The following is a 16,228-nucleotide window of genomic DNA, read 5'->3' as shown; positions in this document are numbered from 1 at the left end:
TGTGTTGCTGTTTTTATACAATCACATAGGGATTCTGCTTGTTCACTCATGTGCAAGAAGCAAAATTTACTGCTCACTCTAAGTTTCCCTTTCGAGCAATCCTGTTAGAAATGTAAATGTCAAACATAGCTCCACACTGTTTGGCATATCAGGATGGACTGAGAAAAATGTCAATTTTCAGGATGACCGATGAGTTCATCACACATGATTTAAACAGATAAATGTTGTCACGTATAAGTTGAGGTTTTTCATGGGAGGAAAAATGTATTGTGGGGATTTAGTTATTGGCAGAGAGTAACTCTTCTGACCTTAATCATATCCACCCCAAAATTAGTAGCTGGAAACAACCTATTTATAAAAGAACGAAGAAATTGGTGAAAACAATTAACACTTAGACAATGCAATACTACTCAGACATAAAAGCTTAATACTACCCTGTCAAAATTATTAAAGCAATGACTCTCTGCCTCATTTCCTAATCAGGATTACACTGTTACCATAAAGACCTTCATTTGTATAAATTTTTCTCCAACTGTATTTGGGAGTGGAATCACACTGTGGGAAGCTCCTGGAGGCAGAACTGTCCCTCTACCTGGGGTTCTTTATGAAGGTGGTTTTCAATTTCACCATGTGATAGCCTTCCATTAGACCTCAGAGGTGTGGAATATGTATTGTGATGACGGTGCCTGGAGAATTATGGAAACCCTGGAATCTAGGTTAGTGTTGTGCAGTGTTATAGTCTTAACCCTTGATTATACTGGAGGACTTGGATGATAGCAGGTTTGGCCAGTTATAATACCTGGAAAGATTCTTGATAGCTCCTTGGGGCCCACTACTTCCATGTACACAGAGTCTGATGCCACTGGGAGTGTCTATATTTCATTCTGATTTCCCACCACGTCCTCATATGAACTTTGATTCCCTCAGTTTTGTCACTGTTCTCCCAGTAACCTGTCTCACACTGCATCAACATTTAGTATAGTGTCTACTTTCCCCAAACAGATTCCCCATAAGTGTAATATCTACCCATCCCATAGAGTGAACATCTTGCCTTACTGAACATGGCACACAGGGAGTTATGGTTCTGTCACACCGGTTTTCTCTCTCCCTCTCTCCCCTTTCAAGCTATGGTCTCACTCTAGTCTATTTTGATGTAGAATTCACTAAGTAATCTCAGAATGGCCTCAATGTCAGTGATCCTCCTACCTCCACCTCTTTGCTGTGATTAAAGGTGCTCATCACCACAGGTATCCCACTTCTCTTTTAAGAACAAAGCAGAACCCCAGTGTCATGTGTCAATGTATTCCAAGAAGCTATGCCTCTCTCATTGCTCATTTAATTTCCAGAAAACTGCAGTGTTTAAGCTATATCCTAGTTCAATAACTCAAAAAGCATTTTGAGACCTAGTTTTTAAATCTCTCAAAAGCATGCCAGCCCAGAGCCTACCCCTGCATGACTTCAGGTGTGCCCTGTATCAGCACTACACATACCAAATCCCTTGCTGCCCTCATGAAACTGAGTAACCACACCGGCAAACATCTAATGCCAAAGGGAAGCTCAAGACCCACCCCAGATTCTGCCATGTTCTCAGAACTCCTGATTTCCTGTCTTCCATTCTCCTCCATTATATAATAGAGTATAAAAGGACTTTTTGTTCTTAAAACATTTCTTATACATGGTGCACCTTCAGATGTATAATGTCAGTTTTCCAGTTCAGTTCTGCAATCATTTTTTACTAATCTCATTATCAAAATAAAGCAATGCCAAACGCAGACACAAACCACGTTAAATCAGGATGTGCAAAAAAAAAGAAAAAAGAAAGAAAGAATGATAAAAGAAAGAAAGAAATAGAAAGGAAGAGAAAAGAGAGAGAGAGAAAAAAAAAAACTTTCAGAGTCTTGTGATTACCAATTGGATCCTTCCACATCCTGCAGATATGGACTTTATCTATAGCATCCTGCAAAATCTCAGCAGAGTGAGAGAGCTGCCCTGAGCTTCTCAGGAAGAGAGGAGACAGATATTAAGACCATGAAGATTCCATTGCTAGTGTGGCTCTCTGCTGCTTGGTGTGTGCTGAGAATAAACCTCTAAAGGTACTGTGGCTACCATGAACTGACAGAGGGCAGGTGAACATGATCTCAGGTGAATGTCCCTCTACAAGGGCATGAATCTGATTCAGTAGGACTCACCATTCTGCCTGTGTTTTCATAGTCCAGTAATGATTCTATTAATATTACTAAATTAGTTTTTACTTGATATGAAGGTGTTAAAAGTAAAATACTTTTTCTACATAGCAGATTCCAGTTCAGCCTGGAATAGACTGAACCCTACTAAAAAAAAAGAATTGTCAGAGATTATATCTTAGAAATCATGTAAAATTTATGCTCTAAATGTGATTCTTTCCATATTTTATTTTGGTAAGATTTTCTATAACTTTCCATGGAATACCTTGCTCTTTTCATTTTTTAATTTATTTTTATTAATTAATTTTGTATTCAGCAAATACAGTCAGTTTGGTACCATTATTAGGCTCATCCATGACCTACCCCTCCCCCATTGGCCCCTCCTTGTTGAATTTCCCTGACCCATGTTGGGTCATTTTTGGTCTGCTTCACTGATGAGGTTTTGGGGGCCCCTGAGGATCTGGCTCTCTGATTTGGTAGGAGTTGATTTTTCTCTATGTTGGTCTCCTTTCCCCTTTTGCTGGTATCAGGTTCATCAGGAAACAGCACCCTCGTTTGTTTCGCGAATTTTCCTTACATTCAGCCAGGGCCCTTTTGAGGTATGATGGGGTGGCTCTCTCCTTAGGATCTACATATATCTGAAAAAGAGAAGCAGATTCTCCAAGGTAGAATAAGTTAGCAGCACTTTTAAATGATACCATAGAATGGATGAGCACTCATAAATAGAGTTGATTTTCCTTAAATTCATTTTTCATGTCCTAATGCAGTTTTAGTATTTCAAGAAGACTGTGAATAGACAATAAAATAAAATATTAAGGAAAAATCCATGCACAACTTAAAATAAATAGCTATGGTTAATCATTATGATTGGCCAAAAATTACGTACATATCCATAAGCTGCAAATATTACAGTATGTTCCTAGGACTTAACCATAGTTTCAAGAGAAATTATGAAGATGTGTATGAATTTGAAACTACATCTCCACCCACAAGGATTTGATGCTAACATTTTTATGAGTAAAATCAGCTGCCATGGTCACAATAGATATTGATGAGAAAAGTTAGAGGAATGGGTGATGCTTCTAATTGAACATTTCGTTTCGTTTTCAGGGAAATATAGCACGGTGTCCATAGCTTCACACAGGTTAATCAGCATACTAAAGAATGTCCTGTTAAGGATTTACATACGTGAGTTGGAATTTTATTATGGTTATAAAGAAATGTTCATTAATTTTGATTTGAGGTAAGCAAGACTTTTCTTGTGTGCAAGAAACAAAATGTGGCATTCTGGCTGCGACAAAGGTGGAAAATTTCTGGTGGGACACAGAGAACTGCTATGAAAAATTGAGTTGCTGTCCATTCTTGAGAGAACCATGAGGTGTTTGCTCATGCTACATTCCAATCCCTGCCAGAAGATCCAGTGGCTTTGGTTGGGAGTTTTTCAATACTTAGCAGAGAAAGTGTACTAGTTTCTTTTCCAAACTTAATCCATGACTTTGCAAATGGCTTCACATTCTTGAAACTCTTGCCTAACAGTCTCTGGTAGTGTGATAACAGGCATATGCCACCACATGCAATTGGATTGGAAAAGTCATGATTTAATTATCTGCTAAACTTCTTTAGTGTCATAAATTCTGGGTTACTTTCATAAACCTTACAATCAGGTACATACATATGAATTTATTCACAATTTGTTAGCAGAATTATTTATACCTTGACTTTTAGCAAGTCCAGTGTTAAAAGTAAACACTCCAAGAACTTCCTCCAACACTCAAAATAATCACGTGCTTAAATATGAAGGACAATAGAAGCAAGGAAACTACACCTCACCATTGCATGGCACATACTTACCTAATAATGACCTTCTATGAAGTGAGTGAAATTGTTAATCTGTTCATGACAGTAGGGACAGTGTCTTTCTGCAAAAACATTAACTGTAGAAATAAGAAAATTTCCCCAACTATTTTTGATTACATAGAAATTTGAAAGATACCAGGAATCTGACCTCTTTGCTTCCCAATTCAAAAAAATCCATAAGTTGTGGAGATGGTTCTGTGGATAAATTTGTTTAACTCTCAAGCATGAGGAGCTTAGTTTAGCTTGTCAGAATATAAATATCCAGTTGTGTTAGCATAGTTCTAAAAGCCGGTGTTAGGGAAACAGAGAAAGTTTGACCACAAAGACTTGCCTATGATTTCCCTGGAAGGTTCAGTGAGATCCAGGTTCAGCAAGAAAAACTCAGCAGTATGTAGTGGATGAGTATAATTAGGAAACTAGAAAAATAAAACATTGTTCTTAATATGAATGTATGGTACTATTTTGTATGAGTTTGCTTACAAGTGAATATGAGGTAAGCCTCTATTTCTTATCAAAATATTGGTTGAGAATGTTGATTTTTAATTTTTTCTGCCTGTTATAATAAAGTAATATGATTGAAACCCAGGAAGAAAAAAAAAGTTTTACTTTAAGTTTTATTTTCTCATAAATTACTGTGTTAGGAAATGTGAAGGAAAGATAGTTCATTAAATTACAGAGAGATAAATAGGTAGATAGATAGAGAAAGAGAGAGACAGAACACAGCAGTAGAATGTTACATATCGAATCAGGGTTGATAACATGCTATTTTCCCTTTCCTGGTCTGTACATTTCATACATTACAGATCTTACTTAACACTGTGTCCTAAGTATATACATTCAAAATGCAGGAAACATTGCAAACAAAAAACGTTTCACCAAAGACATATTATCGTTTTCTGAATGAATCCATAAAGACGTAGAAATAGTTCTGGCAGACAGAAAACTAAAGTGTGAATTTACAGATGTCAACATTGCAGTCTCAGGCTGGGGAAATGGCTTAGTGGTTAAGGCATTTGCGTGTGAAACCTAAGGACCACAGTTTGTTTCCCCAGGACCCGTCTAAGTCAGATGCACAAGGGGGCACTTGCATCTAGAGTTCATTCGCAGTGGTTGGAGGCCCTAGCATGCCTATTCTCTCTTTCTATCTGCCTCTTCCTGTCTCCTGAAGAAACAAATAAATAATACCTCAAAAATATTCCAGTCTGATCCTCAGCATGAGGAGTGTGGCTGTCATTCCCAAATGCACCTGCACCTGGAATCCAATGTATGAGGCAAGGTTTGGCTGTCTCCATTAAAAGGCAAGGATTCAGGCCATCATGGGATACAGACACTTCTCTCTGCTAGATGTGTTTCACCCGCAATCTGCACCCCCTAAGTTAACCATGCTGACACAGACTCAAATGTACAGAATATTTGCATAAAAACTCTGTCAAGTAAATGAAGACAATGCATAGGGCAATCAGAGGGAGTTTTGCTCTCAGCATATGAACTGTAGTACAATTTTTTTATCCATTCAGTAGTATGTTGTATATTAATGGATGCCTAATGTATTTCTTATAATTTCCCTATAGGCAAGATGGAGAGTGCCAACGATACAGACTCAAAGCATTGAATTTAATATATCTAGTTAGCAATTTTAGTGAGTATCAGATCTTCTTGGGTGACTATGTAGAACCCACTCTAGAGTGCCTTCAACATCATGGCCATGTTGTTTACTGTCTCTTGCTCTGAGCTAGTGTTGAGCAGAAGTATCTTACCACATAAGAATTTTATTGTTTCTCACACTTCCAGGTGATCCATTTCAAATATGGCCCAAATCAGAAGAAGTTATTGTTTTTAATGCCACCGACTTGTGGACATTCCATGACCCATATCGTACCTCCCCAAGAGACTGGTTCCGTCATTTTGGTGGGGATTACAGAAGTAGGTATAATGGGTTTCAAAAATCTGCTGGTATTGTCTTTTCATATGAGCCAAGATGCTCACCTATAATCTTACACATACCATTACACCACTTGACATTCTTAAAACGTTCTGTGCAAAGAAATGACGAACTTCACACATTCAAAATATAAAATGGTGTTTAGCTCTCAATTTCACATGAATGGATTTCTGAGGTCAGCAAAAAATTCTGCTACTTGTTACGAATTCTACTTGTAAAATGCTCTGAAAAAGTGGATTATATTTTGCCTATGGAGTTTGGGAAAACCCTTTTCTCACATGGTTCTCATTGTGGGATTACCCAATTATTGCATGGCCAAAAGGCATAGACATTTACTTTCAGATGTAGGAAACATATTAGAGCCCGTTGACATCAACTATGACCTTACAAATTTTAATTTACAACGAGTATTGGCAATTATTCTTTAAGTAATATAGAATTTAAATAGTGACATTGGTGTGTTCCCACTCTATCATAGTGGATAAAAACACAAATGACATAAAAACTAACACTGTTTTCACTGACAGTTGTAAAAGCAAGGCAAAGTCCTCATAATGCAAACTCATACAGAGACCCCAGGATTTATGATTTACATCACATTGTAAGGTTGTCCTATGGGATTTGATGTGATCAATACATGACACTTTGTGTCATCCATTATTTCAAGCTGTTGCATGTTCTTGATTACAATTTGTGGGAAATCCATGGACTGATGAAATGACTACCATTTTATTCAGTATTGGCAATGTACCATAGGTACTTTGATCATTCATATAAAATGTCAATATTTAGAGTTAATATTGTCCAACAAATTCTCTCTAACTGTTTCCTTCTCAATATTTCATTCTAAAATGAATGAATGAATGAATGAATGAATGATTTTTTTGTAGAAGAGTTTTGAAATAGGGGCTGATCTGGAATTCACTATGGCCTTTAACTCATAATAGTCCTCCTATTTCTTCCTCCTGAGTGTTGGAATTAAAGGCATGCACTACCATGCCCAGCCTAATAAATAACTATTTTTTAAATAATTAAATAAATATTTTTAAAGAGTGCTGGTGAGATGGATTAGAGGTTAAGGAACTTCAAAGCCCAAGGACCAAAGTTTAATTACTCAGTGCCCACTCAAAGCCAGATTCAGAATGTATGGGGTACATCTGGAGCTCATTTGCAATGGTTGGAAGACCTAGCTTGACCATTCTCAATCACTCTCTCTCTCTCTCTCTCACTCTCTCTCCTTTCATCCCTCTCTCTATCTCTTTCACCCACTCTGCTAAAATATATAAATAAATATATTTTTAAGTATCCACTATCTGGCCATAGCTTTTCAAGTTTGGGTCATTAGTTAATGCAATTCCAGTATAGGTTTTTTAAGGCAAACAAACAAAATGACCACATATTTCATTTTCTGGATATATCTACTATGTTTTTATCAAAGCTTAATCTGCATATAATTTTTTAAAAAAATATTATTATATGAAGACTATGTTCTACCCAGGCCCTTATTAAATGACCAATGTAGTTAATCTATTCCAGTAAGGTTATCCCAACTTTCCTTCATATCACTGCTGTTCTTAGGCACTCAGCAATTAAGACTTTTATTTATTTTTTAATTTATTTACTGAAGAGGGAAAGATAATATGGAAACTCCAGCATCTCTAGTCACTCCAAAGAAACTCCAGATGCATGCACCAATTTCTACACCTCTCTGATGAAGATACTGGGGAATAGAACCTGAGTACTCAGGTCTCAAAGGCAAGTGTGTTAACCACTAAGCCATCTCTTCTGCCCATTAGTTAGATTTTAAATGACCTTAATTTGAATGTGATGCAACCAAATAATTGCTCATGTGTCTGGAATTAACCACCTGGACTTAAAATTACAATACATCCTACAATTATTAATCTTTATAACTTTTGTAAGTAGGATATTTGGTGTATGTTGAATTAGAGACAGTTTTTATTTAAGATGAGGTGGTTGAAGTGGTAAATTTACTAAAATTGGAATGATACAGATTAGATTACCATGGCCCCTGTTTAAGAATGGCAAACAAACTCTTGAAATGGTCCATATTTTCTTAATTTTTTTATTCATTTGAAAGAGAAAGACAAGAAAGAGAGGGAGAAAGAGAGAGAATTAGCATCCCAGGGACTCCAACTACTGCAAAATCCAGATACATGTGCCAGCTCTTTCTTTTGGCCTAAGTGTATCCTACGAAATCAAACCAAGGTCCTTTGGCTTTGCAGATGAATGTCTTTACCACTAAGCCATCTTTTCTACCCATGTGTTTCACATTTTAAATAAAGAAATAGACATATCAAATTAGTAGAAGATATGGTACTGTTGTCTAATCTTGAAAACATATTTCTTCTCAGTCCCAAAGGTGAAATACTTCTCAGTGGATTTTGTCTCAACCAATTCAATGATATTACATTTTCACTATTTTTAAGATCAATATAACCATCAAGATGTGTTTGTAGTTTTGTGTAAGCATTCAGTTTGATTCTGTTTTGGAGATGTTTTGGTACTTTGGAGATGAGTGTGTGTATACATTTTTTCATGATCTAACCTGGTATAGGAATGTGTTCACATGTGTCTTAAAACCTTACCATAACTTGAGGTGGGCACTGTGGCACACACCTTTAATCCCAGCACTCTGGAGGCAGAGGTACTGAGTTCTAGGCACCCTAAGACTACATATTGAACTTAAGGTGTGCCTGGGCTAGAAAGGGTCCCTAAGTTCAAAAACAATTAAAACAAAAAGAAGAGAAAACCTTACCACAACTTTATAAAGCATAGGTAATTCTCTGTTTCACTGGTTACTTTCTCTGTATTTTTGCATCAGTGCCTCTCTGTAACTCATAATTATGTGAATCATGCTGTATATCCCACGTTTGAAACAAAATTATAGCCACTCTTCTTGTACAGACATCCACATAAAGATTGATTGATCTCAACCCCAAGTAAGACTCCAAACACAAGCCCACTCTACAATATCAAGCTACCATCAATCACGGGGTATAAAAGGGCCTACACCTATCATACTGTCTATCAAAAAAGTAAGGGTTATCTCAATTTTCCGGGTGCTAACTTACTCACTGTTGGAGATCTGCTTCTCTTTTCCAGATAGATGCAGATACTAAGAAGAGAGCTGCCCCAACATACCTCAAAAGGGGCCCAACTGAAACTAAGGACAACTGGCAAAAAAAGCAAGGGTGATGTTTTCCTGTGAACCGGATACCAGCACAAAGGTGAAGGAGATCAATGCAGAGAAAAATCAACTCCTACCAAATCAGAGAGCCAAAGCCTCAGAGGCCCCCAACACCTCAGCACTGAAGCAGACCAAAAATGAACCCAACATGGCTCAGGGAAATTTTGTGGAAGAGGTGGTGGAAAGAATGTCAGAGTCACATGTTGGGTCATGATTTGCAGAGACATTTATCATACCACTAAGTGGGGGCTAACTCCACAATGCACGACCCATTTTCATTAACAAGGAGGGTCTAATGGGAGGGGGTAGATCACAGATGAGCCTAAATAATGGTACCAAACTGCCTGTATTTACTGAAAAGAAAACTAAAAATTAAATTTTTTTTAAAAAAAAAAGAGAGGTACAGACAGGCCAAAAAAGGTTAGATAAGGCTAAGAGCTCTAGACAGGTCAAGAAATTAATGAAAAAATAAGACATCATATACTAGGCAAATATATATATACAAACTAAATGTGTTTTAAGAAAGATTTTAAACTATTGTTTTCACAAATTGTGTTACATTGCTCTGCAAACTCATGATATGTTATAATAATATAAAAATATAAAATAAAATAAATGTAAGAAAAAAGACTCAGAATACTCCACATACATACTTACATACACACACACACACACACACACACACACACACACACACACACCATGAATATAACAATGTCCAAAACTCATTCTCACACTGAAGATCAGGAGGATGTGTGAGGTCATGATTGAGCACTGTATGATGGAGGCCTTGAGTATTATTACCTAACATAGGAAAGGATGTTGGACTGGGGCTATCTCTCCAAGAAAAAAATAGTGGCATCATTTTATGTTTTCTGATGTGAACGTCACATATCTTCTATAATGGAACTAAAGTTCTGTCAAACTTGATGTTAAGTTTTTGACTTTGCATTTTCTTTTGTTTGTTGTTGTTCATAGAAAGAGATTCAGAAAATAGGGAGATTTAGGAGGAGGGAGAGCAAGGGGGATAATGCCAGGGAATATTATGTGTATGTGTGGAAATTGACTATAAAACTTTTAGAAACTCTATAGTATAACCCAGGGACTATGTGAGCTCTTTAGGTGATTTCCCCTTTCATTTATTTTGTTACATAAAGAGTAGAGAGTAGATTCCATAACAGACACTGGGACACAATAGAAACAGTGTCATTGACTCACTCAGATCCAATCATCACAAATTTCCAAATATGCTTTACAGTGTTCCTTAGGTTTGAAGTAAAAGACAAAATTACTTTCATGTCATTTTTCCAAAATCTAGAAAAATGACATAAACCTGAGTGTATGAATTCATTTCCAATTAAGTTGTTCTTGCTCAGTTACATTACCAACATGAAGGGGATAATGAACAGAAAGCATGAAGTGCCACTGGGAAAATAAAGCTTGATCAACCTATGGTTTTAAAGTAGGATGGGTTTTGTGTTTAGAAAGGAATCTAATAGCCATATTTTCTGACTTCTATTTCATGACATTCAGCAAAATGCCACATTATCAGTGAAGAGACACAGAAAGAGTATAACAAGATTATTAGTGACAAGCAAATTGCAACTCAAAATATCCTGGATGTCACCAAGACAGGTGAATCACTCTTGGGCTATCATGGGAAAATAAAGATTAAAGAATTTCTGTCATCGTCTGATAGCCATTTCTCATTCAGAATACTTATGATTAAAGATTTCTCATTTATGAAGTGAATGTAATATTACTTTATCCTCTTTGTTGTATTTTACAGACACATGTCCAAAATGGAGATATTGACTGTGTAAGTAGAAACATGGCTCTCACAACTATTCAAATGTTGAAGCTAAATAGCATTTGAAGTCAATTCAATCATAAAAACAAAACTTATTAATACAGGGCTGGAGAGATGGCTTAGCAGTTAAGCACTTGCCTGTGAAGTCTAAGAACTCTGGTTCGAGGCTCGATTCCCCAGGACCCACGTTGACCAGATGCACAAGGGGGTGAAAAAGATCTGGAATTCGTTTGCAATTGCTGGAGGCCCTGGCATGCCCATTCTCTCTATCTCACTCTTTCTCTCTCTGTCTGTCGCTCTCAAATAAATAAATAAAAATAATTTTAAAAAATTATTACTACAAAAACATGAAATAAATGGTGCATTAGTGCAATGTTTATAATTAATGTAATGTGAAATTAGTCCTGTTTAAATAGTGATTTTCGTTAAATGAAGAAAATAATTAATTTAATAAAAAATGAAACCTGGCTTCTGCGTGAGAATGAAAATACTTAGTAGCAGAGGCCAGTAAATTAAAAAGGAGACATAAAGGGAAGAGAAAGGAAGGGAGGAGGATACTTAATAGGTTGATATTGTATGTATGTAATTACAATAATTGTAATGGGGAGGTAATATGATGGAGAATGGAATTTCAAATGGGTAAGTGTGGGGGTGGGGAGGGAGGGAATTACCATGGGATATATTTTATAATCAAGGAAAATGTCAATAAAAATTTAAAAAAACCCTAAAATAAAGTAATCTTTCAAAAAAAATAAAATAAAATTACTTTAAAAACAAAAAAAATGAAGTTTGAAATGATTATTAGGCATTTTAATACTCCTTTGTATGCAGACATCACATTGACAGCATATTTACAATAATTCAATGAGACTCATCATCACCATGCATGGCCTAGAGGTGTGACTTGGACATCACTATACACACAGAATCTCACACTTCTATCATGACAAGAAGAGTTATGTGAAGTAGTAGACCCTGGAAAATGTGCCAGCATAAATGTACTTGATAACCCAAAGACAGTGCCCTTCGGTTTTAGTTTTTATTCATGAGAATACATTCATTCATATTGCCCATGTTCAAACAACACCCATATGATTTTCTTTATACCGTGACACTGATGATGTTCTCAATATCCCCTCACAGCCATGTAAATAACTATCACAATTCCCCAGATTATAAGAAGATTCACATTGCTTGCCTCAAGTAGGTCTCTATGGAACCAGAATCAAAACTACAGACTTGTAATCACCTTTCATTCCAGATTGTACTCATGTTTGAGAATTTCTGATCCTTCACCCAGTCTTCCCTGTCCATGCATTTCCCATTGCTGATTTTAGTATTAGTAGCACCCTCTGAGATTAAATGTCAATGCACGCTGAATAAAAAATGTATATTACTGGAACTTAGATGATCTGGCCCCACCTCATAGTCCTTATCACACTTTGGATACATTTCTTTTGCCTTTTTTGTTGTAGAAAAGCCACATTTGGTGGTGGAAAAATGAGTCAATTTTGAAGTAGAAAAAATATGCAAAATTTTGAATAAATAGTATTGCCTGTGTTTTGTCACATTTATTATTGAAAAATCAGGGAATATATGGATTATATGACAAGGAGGTTAATAGTTAGCATGTTACTGAATCCTGAAAAGTGAGCTGAGATCTGGTAATTGTTGTCCATGCCTCTAGTCCCAGCACTTGGGTTGCAGAGGGCGAAGGAGTGCCATGAGGGCAAGGCCAGGCTGAGAGTACATAGTGAATTCCACGTCAGTCTACAATACAGTGAGTCAATACCTCAAAAACCACCACCACCAACTACAGCAACAAACTAGAGACAACTCATCAAGGAGGATTGAACTTCTACCTCAGATTTCACATATATTCACTTCATTCTCTACAGCAAAATGTAAAATATTCCTGAGAGACAAACGAAAAGTTGCCAATGTCTTACCAATCATCATAAACTTGAGGATGTACATATCTACATTGGTTTCTTTACATATCATGATTACACAGGATTTTTTTAAAGCATTGACATCAGATTTACTAACAATCTTAAGATACAAAGAAAAATGGAAGCAGAAATTTAAAAAAGTTTAATTTATGAAAACCTTGCTATGTTGTACCAAAAAAAATTTTTTTTTAAAGCCAGCCAATAAGAATTAGGTCCAGGAAACTTTGTAGTGAAGTATTTATGAAAGAAATAAACATTCTTAAAAGTGTAGAAATCCATTATATAGTGTGTACTTCATGGGATTCAAAGAATAAAAACTTAATCATCTGCATATGTGTAAAAACCATGTGGGTCCACACATCTTGGTTTTCCCACTGCTGGTGGTATTGATGTAAGAGGAATTCTGGAACTCAGCAGAGAGTCCAGCTACCTAACTGTATATTTCACTATCACAGGGACACTATCACCTTTGTCTAAAACCAAGCAAAACACTAGATTGCTTCTTAAAATAGTCCTAGTTTGCTCTATTACAATCACATACATGAAGAAACAATGCATGTATGCCAATAGTACAAACAAACAAATACAAGTTCTTCTCTAACAACCTCCTCTAGCTCTCAATTCCATTGATTCTGAAAAAGTGAACAATGAACACAAGTACAGTAGTTAGACAGAGATATAGATCATTGTAGAAACTAACAAATGGTCCTAATTATGAAGTATGCATTATTCTCATATAACATGTTCAAAACAAAAGAATGACTAACTGAAAATGAGGAGACAAAAATAAATGATGTAATTAGAACTTCCTTGTGATAAACAACATGTAACCATGAGATCTTTATTAATACAAAGAGCTATTTAACAAATTGTTAGTCAGTATAAGAAAAATAATTCAGTGTACACAACCAATAAACACAAACTTATGAGCACTTAAAGCTTATCAGGGATAAAGAAGTATTAGAAAACTAGATTTTTAAATGTTACCAAGACTGAATTGGCTAAAGAAAATCTTTTTTAAAGCAAAGGTAAAAAAGAGTTTCCTTCAGTGCTGAAATAAAGAAAATTCTATCAAAAAATTATTTTCAGGCTGAAGAGATGGCTTTGTATTTAAGGTGCTCTCTGTGAAGCCTAAGAACCACTATTTGAATCTCCAGGTCCCATGTACCCAGATGCACAGTGATGCAAGCATGCAATCTTGATCATGCACCACAATGCACCACACATGTCTTGAGGTCGTTAGCAGGAGCTGAGGGCCCTGGTGTGTCCATTGCTCCCCTCCATTACTCTCTTTTTGCCTTTCTCTGTCTCTCAAAAAAAATCATTTAAAAAGTGGTTATTTTTGTCATTTACTCTAAATGACATAAAAAAGATATAAACGGTGTAATATCTTTTAAACTAGTTACCATTTTTATGGCACAAATATCAGGAAGAAGAAATGTGAAAAAAGAAATCTGTATGTCAATAACATTGATGTACATCAATGAATACTGAGAACTCAATGAACACTTTTAGCTTACTTTCAGTAGCAAGTGGAGTATTTGATTCAGTGGGAAATATCCTTAGTAGACTCTGAAGAGAAATGGGGGATTTGTCTGTAATTTTCTTTTTTGTTTTGTCAGATTGGCCACCATCATGAAAACAAATGATCATAAATGTTGGAGGGGATGTGGAAAAGAGGAACCCTTCTACACTGCTGGTGGGAATGCAATCTGGTCCAGCCATTGTGGAAATCAGTGTGGAGGTTCCTAAAACAGCTAAAGATGATCTACGATAAGACCCAGCTATAAGACTCCTAGGCATATATCCTAAGGACTCATCTCATTTCCTTAGAATTATGTGCTCAACCATATTTATTGCTGCTCAATTTATAATAGGTGGGAAATGGAACCAGCCTAGATGTCCCTCAACTGATGAGTGGATAATGAAGATGTGGCACATTTATACAATGGAGTTCTACACAGCGGTAAAGAAAAATGAAGTTATAAAATTCGCAGAAAAGTGGATGTCTCTGGAAAGGATTATACTAAGTGAGGTAACCCAGGCCCAGAAAGCCAAGAGCGCCACATGTTCTTCCTCATATGTGGATCCTAGCTACAGATGATTGGGCTTCTGTGTGAGAAGGAAAAAACTCAGTAGCAGAGGCCAGTATGTTAAAAAGGATGTATAAAGGGAAGAGAAAGGAAGGAAGGAGGGTACTTAATAGGTTGGGATTGTATATATGTAAGCATAATGCTTGAGATGGTGCAGGGATATAATAAAGAATGGAATTTTAAAGGGGAAAGTCGGGGGGGAAGGGTATTACCATATAACATTTTTTATAATCATGGAAAATGTTAATAAAAATTGAGAAAGACATTTTTAAAAACAGTTAATTTTTGTTCTTTCTTGTTTTTATTTTGAGGTATCTCTGCAGTCTTTTTATGTGACAGAGTGAGAGAAAGAATGAGACATAATTGGCATACCAAGGATTCAGGCATTTTACTCCAGATAGCTATGCCACCTTGATGGCAGGTGCGATCTTGTGCTCATGCATAACCTTGTGTGGCCGGTTAGTTGGAATCTGAAGAGTCAAATGTATCCTTATGCTTTGCAATGAAATATTTAAAGTGCTAAGCTATCCCTTCATCCTGATAATTAATTATTTAGATTCTACCAGCATGTGTATAAATGACCCTAATTGAGCAAATATCCAGTGTATATTAAGAGCAAGTACATAATTTCCATTGAAAATAGCCTTAATAGACTTTGAGCAGAAATCAAAAGAATGTCCATCATTTAGATATAAACTTAGTTATCCATGACTAACAAGAACAAGAAGTACACAGCAGGAGATATCCATTTCATCGAGTGATGAGAAAGTTTTGATATTGTCATCATTCAGAAATGGTGTTATTTGACTGTAAAGGCAATTGTAGCAATTGCCAAAGTAGTTAATCTCTGTATTCAATGACCAGCAGGTGTATGAATCACTTGCACTCATCCATAGTAGACTAAAAATAAAAAAAAAAAGTGTATGAATGACCCTCATAGAGTCACAGACTTATTAAACTATGACCATCAAATTAAAAATTTAGGACTGCTTCTAGGTAAGATGGCAGCTAAGGATCCACACCAAATCAGCCCAAGGATGGATTTAAGCAAAACCCCACCAAAATACACCCTTCTACTGAACAGAGAAGAAGTATAAGTTATTCTCAGACATAGCGGAGAAGCCAGAGACACCATGACCCACAATAAAGGAGGAAAATGGCCAGAGACACCCTGAGGCAA

General features: G+C 36.2%; 1 pseudogene; it reads left to right on the top strand.

Moving 5' to 3' along the window:
• The first annotated feature begins 7,959 nt into the window (after positions 1–7,959).
• On the top strand, positions 7,960–8,059 carry LOC123457106 (annotated as a pseudogene).
• Positions 8,060–16,228: the final 8,169 nt, after the last annotated feature.

This window comes from Jaculus jaculus, chromosome Y (assembly GCF_020740685.1).
Source record: "Jaculus jaculus isolate mJacJac1 chromosome Y, mJacJac1.mat.Y.cur, whole genome shotgun sequence".
NCBI lineage: Eukaryota > Metazoa > Chordata > Mammalia > Rodentia > Dipodidae > Jaculus > Jaculus jaculus.
This window is presented reverse-complemented; position numbering and strand designations above follow the sequence as displayed.